The 17302-nt window shown below is 38.3% G+C and overlaps 1 protein-coding gene across 5 annotated transcripts in view; it reads left to right on the forward strand.

Annotated features, from left to right (window-relative positions):
* The window catches only part of LOC100266027 (CSC1-like protein HYP1), a 62519-nt gene that overhangs the window by 27670 nt on the left and 17547 nt on the right, over positions 1–17302 (forward strand). The gene's annotated exons all lie outside the window — the stretch shown is intronic.

Below are 17302 nucleotides of genomic sequence, written 5' to 3' on the forward strand. Positions count from 1 at the left end.
GGAGACAAGGTCGAAGAATTCAAATCCTTCATAAAGAGTTTAGAGTCAACATGACACATGTAGGAAAATATGATGAGTTTGGATCAAGATTTATCCAATAGGCTTCTAGATTTAAATAGGAAATTAGCATGCCAAAGATCAACCTTGGAACCCCTAGGATTGATCCTAGGTGTTGGAGTCAATCCTAAAGTCCCTAAGGTTGATACTAGGCTGCTGAAAAGTGGCAATGCTGGTAGAAAATGGAAACTATCCAATTTTAATCAGTTGGATTTGATTCATTCAAATCATGCAATTATTAGAAACCAAAGACGGTACAAGTTCAACCTGATATCCATAAGGGAATTTTATTGAAAATAGAATTAGTTGTTTTTACATCAACATGTGAACACATGGAGCATGTACACGGTTGATCTAAAATAAGTGTAGTCCTATCCATATATTGGATTATGGAAGGTGGAAATAATAGAGCATCTTGAGTCCTGTGAAGCATTTCCATGTGGTTATTTCAAGGCAAGTACAAAGATAGGAATTGTAACAGGATTCTTAATGGAGTGTATGTTATTGATTGCCATGATCATGGTGCCTTGGATGCAAATTGAGGAACTGTTTATTAGAAAATGAATATTGACTCGATAAAACTTGAGCTAAGGTGTAATTGTTGAAAATGTCTTAGTTTCTTATTTGCTTCACCTACTAATTCCTTAAGAATTTCCTATTATAAAAGATTTTTGTAAAGGAGGTTTCCAATTTTGTGACTGACTTATGAGAATAGCATTCTTATAAACTGAATGATTCCCCTATTTCACTATGTCATAAGGGAAAAAGTTATGAAATGGAGAGAGTTGTAGTTGTATGGGTATGTCAATATAATAGAGATATGAGTGACAAGTGGAGTAGGGCAACATATGATTGTTTTTTTTTTTTTTTTGATTAGAAACAAAGAAAAATAAATTAATAAAAGAAAAGATATAGGAGAAAGAAAAGATACAAAAGAAAGAGAAGAAACCAAGGGAAGGATGAGAGGTCCTTCCTACACAAATTGAACAAAAGAGAAAACTCCCAACAATAGAAATCTAAAAACAAAGAGAAACCCCAACAAACTCAAACTTTTGAAGCGCAAACCGCAATCCAGTTGAGTTGTAAAACACTTAAGAGGAACTCCTCTAAAAGCTGTAGTACAAGAAGTCCATAGAGAGGAATAGAACATAACCAAATCCCATAACATCTCTTCCATTCTCCCCTTATCCTCAAAGATCCTATTGTTTCTCTCTTGCCACACCATCCATATCAAAGTAAGGCAAGCGATTTGCCAAAGTGTCTTGCCTTTTAATGAATTCCCCAAGCCTTTAAAAACAATAACCAACATGTCCTCAAAACTCGTTGGAGGGACCCAAACCAACCTTGCTAGATTGAACAACTTGTGCCAAAGTCCAATGTTAACATGACAATGAAGAAAAAGGTGGTTGATCGACTCTCCATTTCCTTTGCAAAGAATGCACCATTGAGGACAGAGGGATTTATAGGGTCTTCTCAATAGCAACTTATCATTGGTGTTTACCTTCCCATGTGCTACTAACCAAGTGAGGGCCTTAACCTTTGAAGGGGCTTTTGAACTCCACAAAAACTTGGTCGGAAGGAACAAGATAGGATTTGAGACTTTTGACAAGGCCAAGAAAAAAGATTTCACTGAAAACAATCCTGACGATGACAAAGACCATGCTCTTGAATTTGCCAAAGAAGGAGAGAAAAACACTGAACTAAGGGAGGACATTAATCTTTGAAGGAGATCAATTTCTGAATCAGTAAGATTGTGGCGAAAATTAAAATTCCAAGACAGTGGAAAAGAATTGCCAAGGACATTTGAGACAGTGAGGTTTTTCACAGAAATAACTCTATAAAGATCAGCAAATTGAGAGCACAAAGTTTGGTTACCCCACCAAAGATCTTCCCAAAAATGAATTCTCTCCCCATTGCCCACCACTAGGCGGACAAAAGGGGAAAAAACCTGGAAAACTTTAGCAATAGCCTTCCAAGGACATTTGTGTGACCATCTAACCACCATGTTGGCGTCCCATCCATTAGGATGTGTTCCATATATACTCGTAATAACCTTATGCCAAAGACCACTCCTTTCTCTAGGGAACCTCCAAAGCCATTTCCCTAAGAGAGCAATATTTCTCAGAAAAGTCTTCCCAAAACCCAAACCTCCCAACTCCTTTGGTTTACTAACAACATCCCATCTGATAAGATGATCTTTCTTCCCTTCCCTGCCCCAGACCAAAGAAAATCCCTTTGCATCTTCTCAATCTTTGAAGCTATTGATGCTGGGATTTTAAAGAGGGAGAGGAAGTAGCTAGGGATGTGAGACAGACAAGACTGAATTAAAGTAATCCTCCCTCCCAAAGACAAAAAGGTTAAATATTGTAGAGCTATAATCCACTCAAAACCTACACCTAATCTCACATTTGCGATGCACCACCATCATGCTTAGATACAAATATCTCTTACGAACCCAAAAAACAAAATCATGATTTTTTAGAGTTTCTAGTTAGGCGTAAAGAATAATGACTTAATGCCTAGGCGCATGAGTTCTTGAGAGAACTCTCTCAATAGGCATATATTTGAAAAAACCTAGTGGACTTGGAATCAATTTAGAAATCATATTTGAAAGATTTGGTAAGATTTCATATTTTGCCAAAAAAACAATTTAGAAACTTGAGAATCTTAGAAAGATTTTCTTTTCTAAGTTCAAAAAGATTTAGAAACATTTTCGTTTTTAAATTCTTAGCTTCAAGTCCTTTCCAATTTTCTTCAAAGATTTGGAAAGATTTTCTTTTTTAAATTCTCAATTGACCTTTTTTTTTTTGTCCAAATTGTTTCTATTATTTGGAAAGATTTTCCTTTTTAAATTCTCAATTTAAAATTGTTTCTAAATTAATTTTATTCCCCATTTTCACGTAAGTCCACTCTATGCCCTTTTATGTCATCATTCTCATTTAACTTGACCATACTTGTTTAATCCCAAGTTGATTATGCAGCAACCTTTAATCTTCAAATGGAGAATCAAAGAAAAGTATGTAGAGTCCTAAACAAGGGTGGATGAAATAAAATTACCAACTTAATCTAAATCGCCTAATGCTCTAACATTATGTACATTGAAAGAGGCTCATCCATAGTGAAAGCATATAATACAAATGAAAGGTTAACTAAGTAGAATTTGAGCCAATGCGGAAATTTTCGGGAAAAGTTTAGAATAACTATTTTGGTTAAATATGTAATTCTCTTAATAATTTTCTGTTGGGAATGCTTCTTGTAATGAGGTTTTCTTATAGAAACAACATTCCTTTCTTATTAAGGAATTGAGTTTATAACATCCTTAAGTTGTCATAGGGATTGGGGATTATGGAGATATGAGGTAGGAGAACATGACAATGTTTCTGATCTCAATTTAAGTTGAAGATATTAGAAGTCAGGAGACATGGTATTTTCTTAGGCCTTGAGTTTTGTATTTATCCTCTTTATGTTTTAATAGTTTCTATGAAATAGTGTGAAAGTGTGTTATTGACTATATGATTCAACCACCAAGATGGGCCAAATCCTTAACCCAAGAGTGTTCTACTCCAAAGGCCCTTATAGGGAGTTCTATCCATTGAAAAAGTAGTGTCTTCAAAGGTAGTAGGAAGAACAATAGAGGTAGTCAGCAAGTACGACCAAAGTAGAAAGTGCTCCTTATTAGAAAAAGGAATATTACTCAAACCTTAATAAGGAGGGAGAATTATACTTACTCAAAGTTAAGTACAATAATCCCCTTTGCCTTTAATAGTCATTTATATCTCTATCAAAATACACACATCCTTCAATAATGACATACATACACCCTTAAGCTAAGTAGGAATCCTATTTTTTTTTTTTGATAGGAAACCACGCGTGAATATATTGATAGAAAAAGAAGTACAAAAGGAGGATGAGGAATCCTCTCGCCAAAAGTAAAACTAAACAACATGAAAAAATAACAATACACTAGGCCATCCCATTGGAACTATTGGATCTATACAGTGCTAGCCAATCAAGTTGTAATACGTTAAGGGGGATGCCCTTAAAACCCACTGAACAAAAAGCCCAAAAGGACGCAAGGAAATGAATGGAATCTCAAAGATTCCCTGAATTCCTAGCTTTGTCCTCAAATATCATAGCATTTCTTTCCCGCCACACAACCCAGATTAACGCTATACTCTCGTTTTGCCATAGAATTACCCCTCTCTTGGACTTGCCAAATCCTTTGTAATTGATGAACATCATGTCTGAAATGCTTTTCGGAGGTACCCAATCCATCTTGGCTAGCTGAAAAAGTCTATACCACAACCCCAACGTCACTGAACAATGGAGGAAGAGATGATCTGCTGATTCTCCTTGCTCCATACACAACTTACATATGTCAGGGCTAAGAGCTTTGTGGGGTCTCCTCAATTGTAGCAATTCATTGGTATTTACCTTCTTGTGTGCCATAAGCCAGACAAAGGCCTTAACTTTGAAAGGGACTTGAGATTTCCATACAAACTTAGTGGGGAAAAATGGAGATGAATCAGGCATTTGGGACAAGGCTATAAAGAAAGACTTGACTGTGAACAAACCTGAAGACAATAAGGACCATGATCTCGCGTCTGAAGCGGAAGTGGATAAGTTCATACAATCTAGAGAGTGCATGAGGCATTCTAGATCTTCTATCTTAGAATCGGTTAAATTACGACGGAAATTAAAGTTCCATGAGAAAGGGCGAGACGAACCGAGAATTGAAGATATATGACTATTTTTATCCATTACTACTCGATATAGTCTTGGATATTGGTCTTTAAAGATTTGGTCCCCCCACCACAAATCTTCCCAAAAACGAATTCTTTCCCCATCTCCTACGATAAACCGAGTATACTTGGAAAAATCATGAAAGCCTTGTGCAATGGCCTTCCAAGGACAACGGTGTGACCATCTGACTACAGTATTGGCATCCTAACCATTTGAGTGTGTCCCGTATATGCTAAGAATGACCTGATGCCATAGAGATTCCTTAAAGGTATCTTCCCAATCCCCAAACCCCCTTTAACCCTCGGCTTGCACACTGCATCCCAGCTAACAAGATGATCTCTTTTGCCTTCCCCAACCCCTGACCAAAGAAAGTCCCTTTGCATCCTCTCGACTTTTGCAGCCACTGAAGTTGGAATCTTAAACAGAGAAAGGAAGTAGCTAGGGATATGGGAAAGGCAAGAGTGTAGGAGAGTTATCCTACCACCTAAAGATAAGTAAACCTTTTTCCATCCATCTAATCTCCTAGAGATTCACTCAATCACTGGATCCCAGAATCCACAAGCAGTTGGATTCCTTCCCAAAGGAAGACCCAGATAAAGTATGGGCCAATCTGAAGCCTTGCAATCAAGCATCAATGCTAACCTAGAGAGATGATTCTGATCAAGGTTGATGCCAAAAAGATTACTCTTGTCAAGATTGACCTTAAGCCCAGAGATTTGACCAAACACTAACAATAAACTCTTAAGAGTATGCAATTCTTCCTCTCTAGGGTTAGCAAAGAGGATGGTATCATCTGTGAATTGCAGATGGGACACCCTACATCTATTTCTACATACCCTGAAGCCCTCCAACAAATTTCTTTCCTCAGCTTTCAACAACATTCTACTCAACACATCTGCAATAATAGTGAACAGGAAAGGGGATAAAGGGTCACCTTGTCTTAAGCCTCTAGATGCCTTGACCCACCCTTTAGCATTACCGTTCACTAGAATAGCATAAGAGACCGACGACAAACAACCTCTCATCGAACTCCTCCATTTAGAACTAAATCCCTTCTTCTCCAACATGTGATCCAAAAAATCCCATTTCACATGGTCATAAGCCTTTTCAAAGTCTATCTTGAATACAACTCCCTTCTCCCCTGATCGCCTTTTCTCGTCCACAATCTCATTGGCTATAAGAACTGCATCCAGAATTTGTCTCCCTTGAACAAAAGCACCTTGAGTGGAGTGGATGGTCTCGTGTAGTACTCCTCGTAGACGCCCTGACAATACTTTTGTTATTATTTTATATAGACAAGTGATCAGACTGATAGGTCTAAAATCCGAAATCTTCTTTGATTGACTCTTTTTAGGCAAAAGGACTATGAAGGAAGTATTGGTGTTTTGATTAATAATCCTGCTATTGTGAAACTCTGTAAACACCCTCACTAAGTCTTCCTTGATCACATCCCAATAATCCTGAAACACTGCTATGGTGAAACCATCAAGCCCCGACGTCTTATCCCTATCTAACTGAAAGATGGTATTAAAGATCTCTTCTTCAGTGAAAGGGGAATCCAACCTAGAAGCACTCTCTTCTAATATAGGGGACCAATCAATACCTTCTACTCTCCATGACTCACCAAGAGGACTCGAGTAGAGCTTTTTGAAATAAAGTAATATCTCCTCTGTGATGCTCTCAGAATTATCCAACACCAAACCTCTTTCATTCTCCAAGAATTTGATGAAATTCCTGTTTTGTCTCCCATTAGCCACTTTGTGAAACAACTTTGAGTTACAATCCCCGTCCTTAACCCATTTTACCTTAGCTTTTTGTCTCCAATGAATTTCTTCCCTCAAAATTAGTTCCTCTAGCTCCCCTTTTATTATAACTCTTTGAGCTGCAAGATCAGAAGAGAGAGCCCCTTCTTGTTCAATGGCATCAATGTTAGCTATTTCATCCAATATGGTTGTTTTCCTTTCCTTAAGCATTCCAAAAGTATTCTTATTCCAATCTTTCAATTTTGCCTTAACGAATTGTAACTTCTTCATAAACTTGTGACCTTCCCAACGATTTCCTTCAAATTCTCTCCACCAATTGCTAAAGCACTCTTTGAAACTATGATGTTGCAACCACATATTCTCAAACCTAAAAGGTGTTGGTCCCCACTTGAACAGATTGGTATGCAAGACAATTGGTCAATGATCCGATGTCCATCTAAGAAGAACTTCTTGAAGGCTTTGAGGGAAGGAAAGCTCCCACTCATTTGAATAGAGAAACCGATCCAATCTCTTACACACCAGTGACTCTTGCATGTTTGACCAAGTAAAAGAGGCATTCCGTAATGGGGGATCATGTAATTCGCATTCTCTTATAAAACCATCAAAATCCCTCATGCTGGAAGTGAATCCAGATCCCCCCAGTTTTTCTGATCTTCTCCTTATAACATTGAAGTCACCTCTCACACACCATGAAGGATAAGTAAGGCCAAAAAGGTTTAACAACTCCACCCAAAAATCCTTCCTAATTGAGGGATTGTTTGGTCCATAGACTGCAGACAACCATAATGGTCCGCTTCCATCCAACAAGAACTTGACTGAGACAGAAAAGGATCCTATTACCACCTCCTCACCGCTCATTTTTTTTGAGTCCCAAATGATCAAAATCCCTCCTGAAGCCCCACACACCGGGAGAATAGCCCACTCCTTATTCCTAACTGACCAGACATTACCTACAAACCTTCTGTCTCACACCTCTCTTTTTGTTTCCTGAAACATCACTATATCCGGATTCTGAAGTCGCAAAAATTCCTTAACCACCCTCCTCTTTTTCCTAGATCCCAACCCCCTTATATTCCAACTTATGATGCTCATAATAACACCTCATTGCCCCTAAATCTCCAAACCATCACCACCAAAGCTCAATTGCCTATGGCAATTCTGTTCTTTTGTCTTTAATACACCTTAATATCCAAGGAGCTTAAGACCTCACAAACTTTAGCCATTTTCTGGGGAAAAGACCTTCTATTTGGAACCCACTCATCTGGGAGAATTCTGAGTCTCCTTGGCTTACTGCACCCAGAATAGGGGCCCCATGAGGCGAGCTGGGATTGGTCTTATCATACTTAAAGCTCTCAGACATCAGATTCAATCTAGTTAGCTGGGACACCGCTTCAACATGATTAGGATTGCCAACATACCCAAGATGATAATCCTCAACAACATTTTTTTTTGAACAATTTTCAGTCAACACTCGGTTTTTCATAGGAATATGGGAGTGAAAGGCTGAAATGGAGAGATCGGGATTAGAAGGACTTTGGTATGGAGGAGCCACACTAGAGAAGGGAGACTGAAAAGGCAGAGAAGGTTGAGAAGAATAGTGAGACGATACCTGGAAAATTCCCACTTTCGTCATTCCACAGTACCCCTCAAAGATAAGCCCTTTTTCTCTGTTTGCGGGATAAGAAGGATGATCTGAGACTGAAGATCCACTACGAGAATAACCCACAAAGCCCTTAACACCTGCTTCGTTTTCTCCTATAGCATTATTGCGCATTTTATCCTTCTCTTTTGACATAAAAGGAGCCTTAAGAATATTCCTTTGTTTTGCGATTTCCTCCGTCGGCGTCGTTCCTTCCTTGGAACACCCTTGAAACAACTGTGATCCCGCTTCGACGGCTTCTTCCAATGGAAGAGTATCGCTACCTGTCGGTGATCTCTCAGTCGTGAAAGGCTCTCCTCGGCTTCGATCCCCTTGTTGGCATGCAGAGCTTGATGGAAGTAGAACATTCCACAGCTTCTTTGAACCACACTTCACCGTGGAGCCCCTCCGTTGGTTTTCAGATTCCTCGTAGCCTACCTTCGCCTTCCCCTTTGCAGAGTGAGTAGCTCTGTGTGACGGGCCCTTCGACAATCTGTCTTGCTTGCCTCCCAACTCTTGGCCCATCGACTGAATCGGGCCTTTCCCAGGGACTTCCCTCTTCCAGCCCACATCAGTTTCAGACAGTGGCCTGGGCTTACTAAAAGTTTGGGCCCTTGACAAATGTTTGGAGGCCCAGATCTCATCCACGAGATTTGATTGGGCTTTGACCCTACTTGCCTGCCTTGGCCCAGCACCACCTGCTCTCAGGCTTTTTAAATTTGAACTGAAAGACGTTGGAGGCCAGCTGTTTCCCACTTTCATCCTATTCGTTCCACGTGTCCTCCCGGGACCATTTTCAGCCTTTTGACCACCTCTCCACTCGATTGTTCTGTCAACTGCCCCAGCCGAGGACCCCTTTCCAGCCGTTGATCTATCTTCATCTTCCCTCTTTCTGCCAACTGTCCCCGAGTGAGCCTCAGCCAAATGCGGTGTTGACTCACCCATCTCTCTAACCTGCATGCCATCTTCCTTCCCAACCACTACGACTGAGACTGTGAAATCCCAACCCCATCTAACACCTCAATCAAAGTGGGAAGCACCGATCTTTCTTTCATAACAACTCTCACCCTAGCTTTGCTTAGATAAAAAAATTTCAGTGTTCGCCAATCTATCTCTGTCACCGTCCCCCACTGCTCCATGATTTTCTTCAAGTGAACCTCAGACCATAAATGGAATGGTAAACCCCTTAAATCTATCCAACCTTCCTTGAATTTCCTCTCTATTTCTGAATTTTCCTTTGGCGACCATCTTCTCAACAAGACTGTGATTCCTCCTTTAATCCTGATGAACCTTGACTTGTGTAGTGATATAGCTTCCTCTAAGGTTTCTATAAAAAACAATCCTTTTCCTTCGGTGAATGGGACCACTGTCACGCCTTTTTGCCCTAGCCTTCTCGCCATAGCCTGGCCAACCTCAGCCCAGTTAACAGAATCATCGTGACATTCGCACACCATGGCCCTCGCCTATCTCCCTACTGAAACAAGGCCGCCTCTCCTCGGTCTTTCTTCTCTGACTACATTCACGAAGGATCTTTGCAAGGGACCCGCGAATTTGTGCAAGTTCCTTCCTTCCCTGCTCTGCCTTCCTTTTTCGTCAAAACTCGAGGAGGGGACCACCAACATTGAATACAACACTTCCTTTAAAAGTTCCCATCCCCTGCCATTGTCTCCCTCAGGTATTACCAGAAAAGTTGACTTCCTTTTGGAGGTGAACTCTGATAATCTTATAAACCTGCCATGAATGTTGAAGCAAACCTCCAATAGATGAACTCTGGTCTTTTCTCTAAATTTTCTGTTGAAACCCATAAAAATCTTCATCTCAATGACCTTTGTCAATTGTTCTACCAACCAACTAACCTCTTCCTTCTCAAAGCCTAAGACGAAAACAGAGCCTTTACTGTGCTTTGTTAGTGAACACCATCTTCCTCCGATCTCTCCCTCGAAACTAACCCAGAATGTCTTCCTCTCCACTGAGACCTTCAAGGTCCTTCCCATCATCCTATGTGCTTGAACCTGGCTATCTGAAGCTAGAGTATTTAAGTAGGAATCCTATTAGAAACTAGGAATTCTTGAGAATGAAAGCAATCCTTTTGAAAATAGGAATTCTTGAGAAAGACAATAAGGATGCTGCCCAAAAAAGGAAGAATAGCTAAAATTTGACAATCCTTCAAATTTGAGGAGTCAAACTAGTATGGAAAAGCTTTAATTAGGATGAAACCTTTAAGGTATTTCACAAAAAGGAAAAATCATGAACTGCAAACACAAAAAAAAAAGTAAAATTACATAAACAAGCACACAAAAAAAGAAAAAAACAAAAACAAAACAAAAAGAAAGAAGAATAAAAGGAAAAATAAATGATAAAAGAAATAAAGAAAAATCCTAATGTTCACTTAGTTAAGGTTATTTTGATAATTTGCAATTTTTTTGAGTCAAAATTAGTGGTAGTTGGTTGTATCCTATTTAGAATTTGGAGATTTTTATTTTTTTTTTGCTAGAATTGCTTGTGCTTTTACAAGTGTATATTTTATATTTTACTGAATATATATTTTCTTTCTTCTCATGGTATAGCTAAGTTTATATAGCTTTGTATTTATTCATCAGGAGACTTGTTAAAAGAGTATACATATACATACATATACAAGTACATACATACATTCATATGAGACTCATTTAGTCTTCTACGAAATACTGCTAGAAGATCTTAATAAGATTTTAAGGTTTTTCTCTTTCTTCTCTTTGATGGTGAGATTTTATTGTTTTCTCTTCTAGGTATGACAACTAGATGGCCTTGGTTCCCTAGATTTTTATTTTATTTTTATTTCTTTGTCCATTGCACACGTAACATCCAAGTCCACCATGGTCATAACCCCTTACCTCTGTAATTTACAAGTGATGGGCCTTTGAACCAAGATCCAACCATCACAGAACCCGACTCCTATAATTATGATTGGTCCACCACCCATAGTCATCATCAACCCAACTTTTTTACCACTATAACATTGTCATTCTCATTAGAATCTAGACATTTGCCCACCATTCTCACATTTGGTGGAGAAATTGAGAAGAAAATTTTATCATTCTAAACAGAATACCCATCTGGTTAATATATAAAAAGGATAAACTCTAGGAGTGTTATAGAAAACTAAAATTACCCTAAATCAAATCCCTATAATTCAGTAAACTAAATCCCTATAAATCAGGGATTAAATCCCAAAAAATTAGGAATTACATTATCTCTCAAATTTGAATCTATTTACATAAAATACAAAGTCAAAACCCCTTAAGAAACATGTTTCTCTATACTTCCCCCTCAAGCCGGTGAGTGAATAACATGCATTGGCAACTTGTCAATTATTGCTTGAAACACGGTATTGTTTAGACCTTTGGTAAACACATTTGCTAATTGACCGCCTAAGGAGACGTTTGGTGTGTAGATGAAACCATTCTCCAATTTTTCTTTGATAAAGTGTTTATCTACCTCCACGTGTTTGGTCTAGTCATGTTGCACAAGATTATGTGCAATATTGATTGTTGATTTGTTGTCATAGTAGAGTTTTATAGGCACTTCCTAGTTAATCTTCAGATCTTTTAGAATTATTTTTGGCCATAGTAATTTACGAATCCCAAGTTCCATTGGTCTAACTTCTACTTTGGCGCTTGACCTTGCTACAACATTCTGCTTTTTACTCCATGTTATCAAGTTTCCATTAAGGAATGTACGATAACCTGATGTTGAGTGTCTATCAACCATTGATCATGTATAATCAACATCTGTATAGGCTTCAAGCGTCAAACTTGTTCCTTTCTTGAATAGAATCTTTTTCCCTAGTGTTCCTTTGAGATAGTGTAGTATTCGATGAATTGCTTGGAGATGTTCTTCCTTTGGATTGTGCATAAATTGACTCACCACACTAATAACATATGCAATATTGGGTTTTGTGTGTGATAAGTAGGTCAATCGACTCACTAATCTTTGATAGTTTCCTTGATCTACACTAGCATTGCTATTATTATCACCAATCTTATGATTAGGCTCAATAGGCGTGTTTGTTGGTTTACAAGCTAACTTCCCAGTTTCCTTCAACAAATCTAGCACATACTTCTATTGGGACACAAAAATTCCCCATTGTGATCATGCCATGTCAATACCTAAGAAGTACTTCAACTGGTCCAGTTCTTTAATCTCAAACTCTTTCATCAAACACTTCTTCAAACTATCTCTTTCCTTCTCATCATTCCTAGCCACAATATATCGTCCACATAAACTAACCAGGCCGTAACTCCCCTTGAAGCTGTGTGCTTGATAAATAAAGTGTGATCGCCTTGACTTTGCTTGTATCCATTGTTAATCATCATTTTCGCAAATCTCCTAAACTAAGCTCGAGGAGATTGTTTCAAACCATACAAAGCCTTCTTAAGCTTACACACTCTTCTATGTTCTAGATTCTTGCCAAATGCAGGAGGAATTTTCATATAGATTTCTTCTCAAGATCCCCAAGTAAGAAAACATTCTTAACATCAAATTATTGCAAATTCCACTCAAAGTTGGCGGCCAAGGATAACAACACCCGAACTGTATTCATCTTAGCTATGAGTTCGAAGGCCTTTAAATAATCTACTCCATAAGTTTGGGTATATATCCCTTGGCAACAAGCCTTGCTTCATACTTTTCAATTGATCCATCTGCCTTGTATTTTATAGTAAACACCCACTTACAACACACTAAATTCTTTCCTTTTGGCAACTCCACCATCTCCTATGTTTTATTTTTGTCTAGTGCTTCCATCTAAACACTCATGGCTTGTCTCCACTTTTCACTATTTAATGCCTCAGATAGGGTTTTAGGAACATTAACAATGTTTAGTTGGGTAAGGAAGGCTCGGTAAGAAGGTGACAATCTATCATAGGATATTAACTGAGCTAATAGGTAAAAAGGGTGTTTGGTACACTCTCATGTACCTTTCTTGAGAGCAATGGGTTGATCAAGATCATTATTATCAATAGTAGCACATAAATTATCAAAAGAAGATTCTGGTAAAGCACTGAACTCATTTCCAAAGATTGGTTTTAACTCTTGGATTTGCACAGGTTCAACAATAGACTCTTTTCTCCTTGAATATACCTGTAGTGGTCTAATAGGATTATGCATTACACTTTCCTTAGTAAATGACATGAGGCTAGAAGAGGATGGTTGGACAATAGGCAAAACAAGAGGGTGATTAAGACTAACTGCGGGCTCAGATGAGGAAGATTGTGAAATGGAGGGAAAGTCAAGTAAGAATGAATCTTTGTCCTTATCCTTCGTCAATGATGTCTTCCCTTGAAGATAAGGATGGGTAAAATAATCCTCTCTTTCAACCAAGGTTACATCGGCGAAAACAAAAAATTTCCAAGAAGGGGGATGGTAACATCTATAACCCTTTTGTGTTGGAAAATATCCTATAAAAATGCAATTAAGTGCACGTAGATCTAACCTTCCTCTGTTATGACCATGAATGTGGACAGAAGAGACACAACCAAATATTCTAGGAGTGAGATTATTTGAGGTATTGAAGTTAGGAAAAAACTGAGAAAACAGTTGCATAAGACTCTTGAACCCTAAAACCCGAGAAGGTAACCTATTGATGAGGTGGGCAGTTGCAAGCACCGCCTCCCCCTAATTGTGTTTAGGAACATTTTTCTGGAATAAGAAGGCACGAGTAACAGTAAGAAGATGACCATTTTTTCTTTCAGTAACCCATTTTATTGGGATGTACTAATGCAAGATGACTCATGTATAATCCCTTCTTTTGAAAAACAAGGTGACAAAACTTGATTAAAGTAGTCTCGGGCATTATTAGACTTGAACTTCTTTATGCTTACACCAAATTGAGTTTTGATCATATTATGAAAGTTTGGAAAGACACTGCTGACATCAAATTTCTGTTTAAGAAGAAAGATCTAAGACACACGAGTACAATCATCAATATACACAACAAACCATCTAGGCCCCGAAATATTAGGAACCTGAGAAGGTCTCCAAACATCACTATGAATAAGAGAAAAAGGAATAGAGGTTCTTTTATTGCTAATTGGAAAGGAAGCACAACGATGCTTTGCAAGTTCACAAACTTCACAATGAAAGCTCTCTACATCTAATTCTTGGAACAATGAAGGAAATAAAACTTTGAGTATATGAAATGAAGGGTGTTCTAAACGAAGATGATGAAATCAAATCTTGTCCTTATTTGAGATGGAGCTTTCGGTCAGGTATGACAAAGGAAATTTGTTCTCAATCCTATTTTGATCACCTGGTACATCAAGATAGTAAAGCCCCTTTTTTTCCTTAGCAAGTCCAATTGTCTTCCCTGAACTCCGGTCTTGAAGAACACAATGAGAAGGGTAAGAGACTATATGACAATTCTTATCTTTGAAGATCCGATGTATGGACACAAGATTAGTTGAAAGTTTTGGAACATGAAGGACATTCTCTAAGGTAAGAGATGAATTTATATGAATTTTTCCTTGACCAACTGTTGTTGTCAAAGAGCCCTGCTATGGAAATTTTCTTGTTACTTGGGCAAGGTGTGTAGGAACTGAATTTCAAAGCAAAGTTGGTCATATAGTCCGTGGCTCCTGAATCAATGACCTAGGAGTCTGAAAGAGGAGAGTCTGAGACATTAAATGTATGAGAAACTGAGTACTTACCTGAAAGTGCTAAGGAGCAAGCACTAGAGGGTTTTTCTAATGATTCCAACAATCTTTTCAGCCTCTCAATATCCTCCTTCTTGAACTCTCCATCTGTTGGAGTCTCATTCTCATCGTTTGGTGGATTGCTATTGGTGAGATTTGCTTGTCCTTGAACTTTTTTCTGTTGTCTGCCATTAGATCTCCATCCCCTATTATTGTTGTTGAAGTTTGGTGGTCTTCCATGCAACTTCCAGCACGTATACTTAGTGTGCCTAGGTTTCTTGCGGTAATTGCACCACCTGGACGAATCTGGTTGTTTGTTTGCAGCATTGGGCTGATTTTCTGCAACAACATTTTTCATATTTCCTGTGTTTGACAGCATAGCTGAGCTTTCTATCGTAGGTGTTTCACTCCACTCGATTTGTAGAAGTAGTTTCATTTAGAGATGGTAGGTCCTCTTTTCCTAGGACCTGAACTTGGACTTTATCAAACTCCAGATTTAGACAAGCTAGGAATTCAAAAATTCTTTCTTTCTCAACAAATCTTTTCAATATGGCAGCATCCTCACTATCCTTCATTTGAATGCATTGATAATGATCCATCTCTTACCACAAATTTTTCAGGAGATTGGCATATTCAGTCACGGATCGCTCACCTTGTTTGGTGGCTGAAATCTTTGTCTTTATCTCAAATATCTGTGCTGCATCATGTACCTTTGGGTCTGTCTCACTGCCTCCCAAATTTCTTTAGCTGTGGACAAAACCATGAAAGTGCTACTAATCTCAGGCAGCATTGAATTCCAAAGCCATGACATAATCATGGAATCTTCCTCTTCCCAAATCTGGAATTTGGGATCACGTTGCTCTGGTCCCATACCCAACAAGTGACTGATTTTTCCTTTCCCTGTCAAGCACGTCTTCACAACTTGTGATCATTGCAAATAATTCTTCCCATTCAATCGATACATGGTGTGAATTCTTTGAAGCTCTCCATTGGACTGATTTGGCAGCCCTTCAATTGGCTGTACTGCAGGAATGTTGGTGGCTTCAGATGTCTTAGACATGGTGGGTTTTTTTCTGATTCTTTTGAATGGAAGGAGCAAAGAACCAGAAACTCTGATTGAATAAGGGGCAAAGAACCAGAAACTTGGATTGAACAAGTGGCAGCTAACCAGAAACTTGACTAAAGAAAACTACTAGGTCTTAAAAAGATAACCAGGTTGACAAAGGACAAAAGAATGTGAATTCTGTGAGCCTAAGGCTCTGATACCATGTGGAGAAATTGAGAAGAAAAATCTTATTATTCTCAAAAGAATACCCATCTGGTTATATTAAAAAAGGATGAGCCCTAGGAGTGTTATAGAAAACTAAAATTACCCTAAATCAAATCCCTGTAAATCAGTAAACTAAATCTCTATAAATCAGGGGTTAAATCCAAAAAAAATCAGGAATTGCATTATCTTCCAGATTTAAATCTATTTACATAAAATACAAAGTCAAAACCCCTTAACAAATGTGTTTCTCCACAACTTTAAACCTGTCATCTCGCGGATCCCACTTATATGTAACACCTAAAGTCACCAGCCTCCACCACCCTCTGTACTCTTCACTGCCACTGGCTTATTTCAAAATTGTTTTCAATATTGTAGTGGCCACTACACCATCCATCACATTTGATCCTGTCCCATTAAATATCTCAGGCAGCCATAGCCATCATCCAATTCACACAATCTCTCATCCAACTCTACCAGACAACAATCCTATAATTTCAACCATCTCCCTTACCACATCACATGAGCAGCTCAATCCCATTACTCATACTGTCACACCGTCCTTCCTACCTTGCCCTTTAGCAATTGAACCTTCTTCCTCTCTGAGTCTCATGGTCTCTCATGTGATAATAATTATGCTTAAGATTGCTTCTTCTGCAGTTAATAGCATTCGTAAGTGCTCACAAAGCAGGAAGACACAATATATGGAATGCTACATAAATATACCTATAAGAGTAGGGAAAGAAATAAAGGAATTGTATAAATTGGTGGCACTTATCAAAAAAAAAAAAAAAATTGTGTAAATTGGTGGCAGGGCAGATTCCAAATAGTGATCATTTCCATTAACTTGGTTCAGAATTTTATATTTTAGCATTTTGATGTTCCAATTCTTGCACAAGTGGGAAAATCCACTTTGTAGAAATGAGAATGTCCACTTGAACGATTTCATCCCAAGCTATGATGTAACAGAGATGTGGATGAAGTGCTAGAAAAACTGTATGTTCTGTCACTGATTTTCAAATTTCTGAAAAAAATTTACATGTTTGAATGGTTCTTTATTAATTATCTGTTACATAAATGCTGTGCATATCAAATTTTTCTGGTTAAATACCGTTGAAATTTTGCTCCTTTGCTGTGATGTTATGTCATGCTTTTACCTTGA

Source organism: Vitis vinifera, chromosome 3 (assembly GCF_030704535.1).
Source record: "Vitis vinifera cultivar Pinot Noir 40024 chromosome 3, ASM3070453v1".
Taxonomy (NCBI): Eukaryota; Viridiplantae; Streptophyta; class Magnoliopsida; order Vitales; family Vitaceae; genus Vitis; species Vitis vinifera.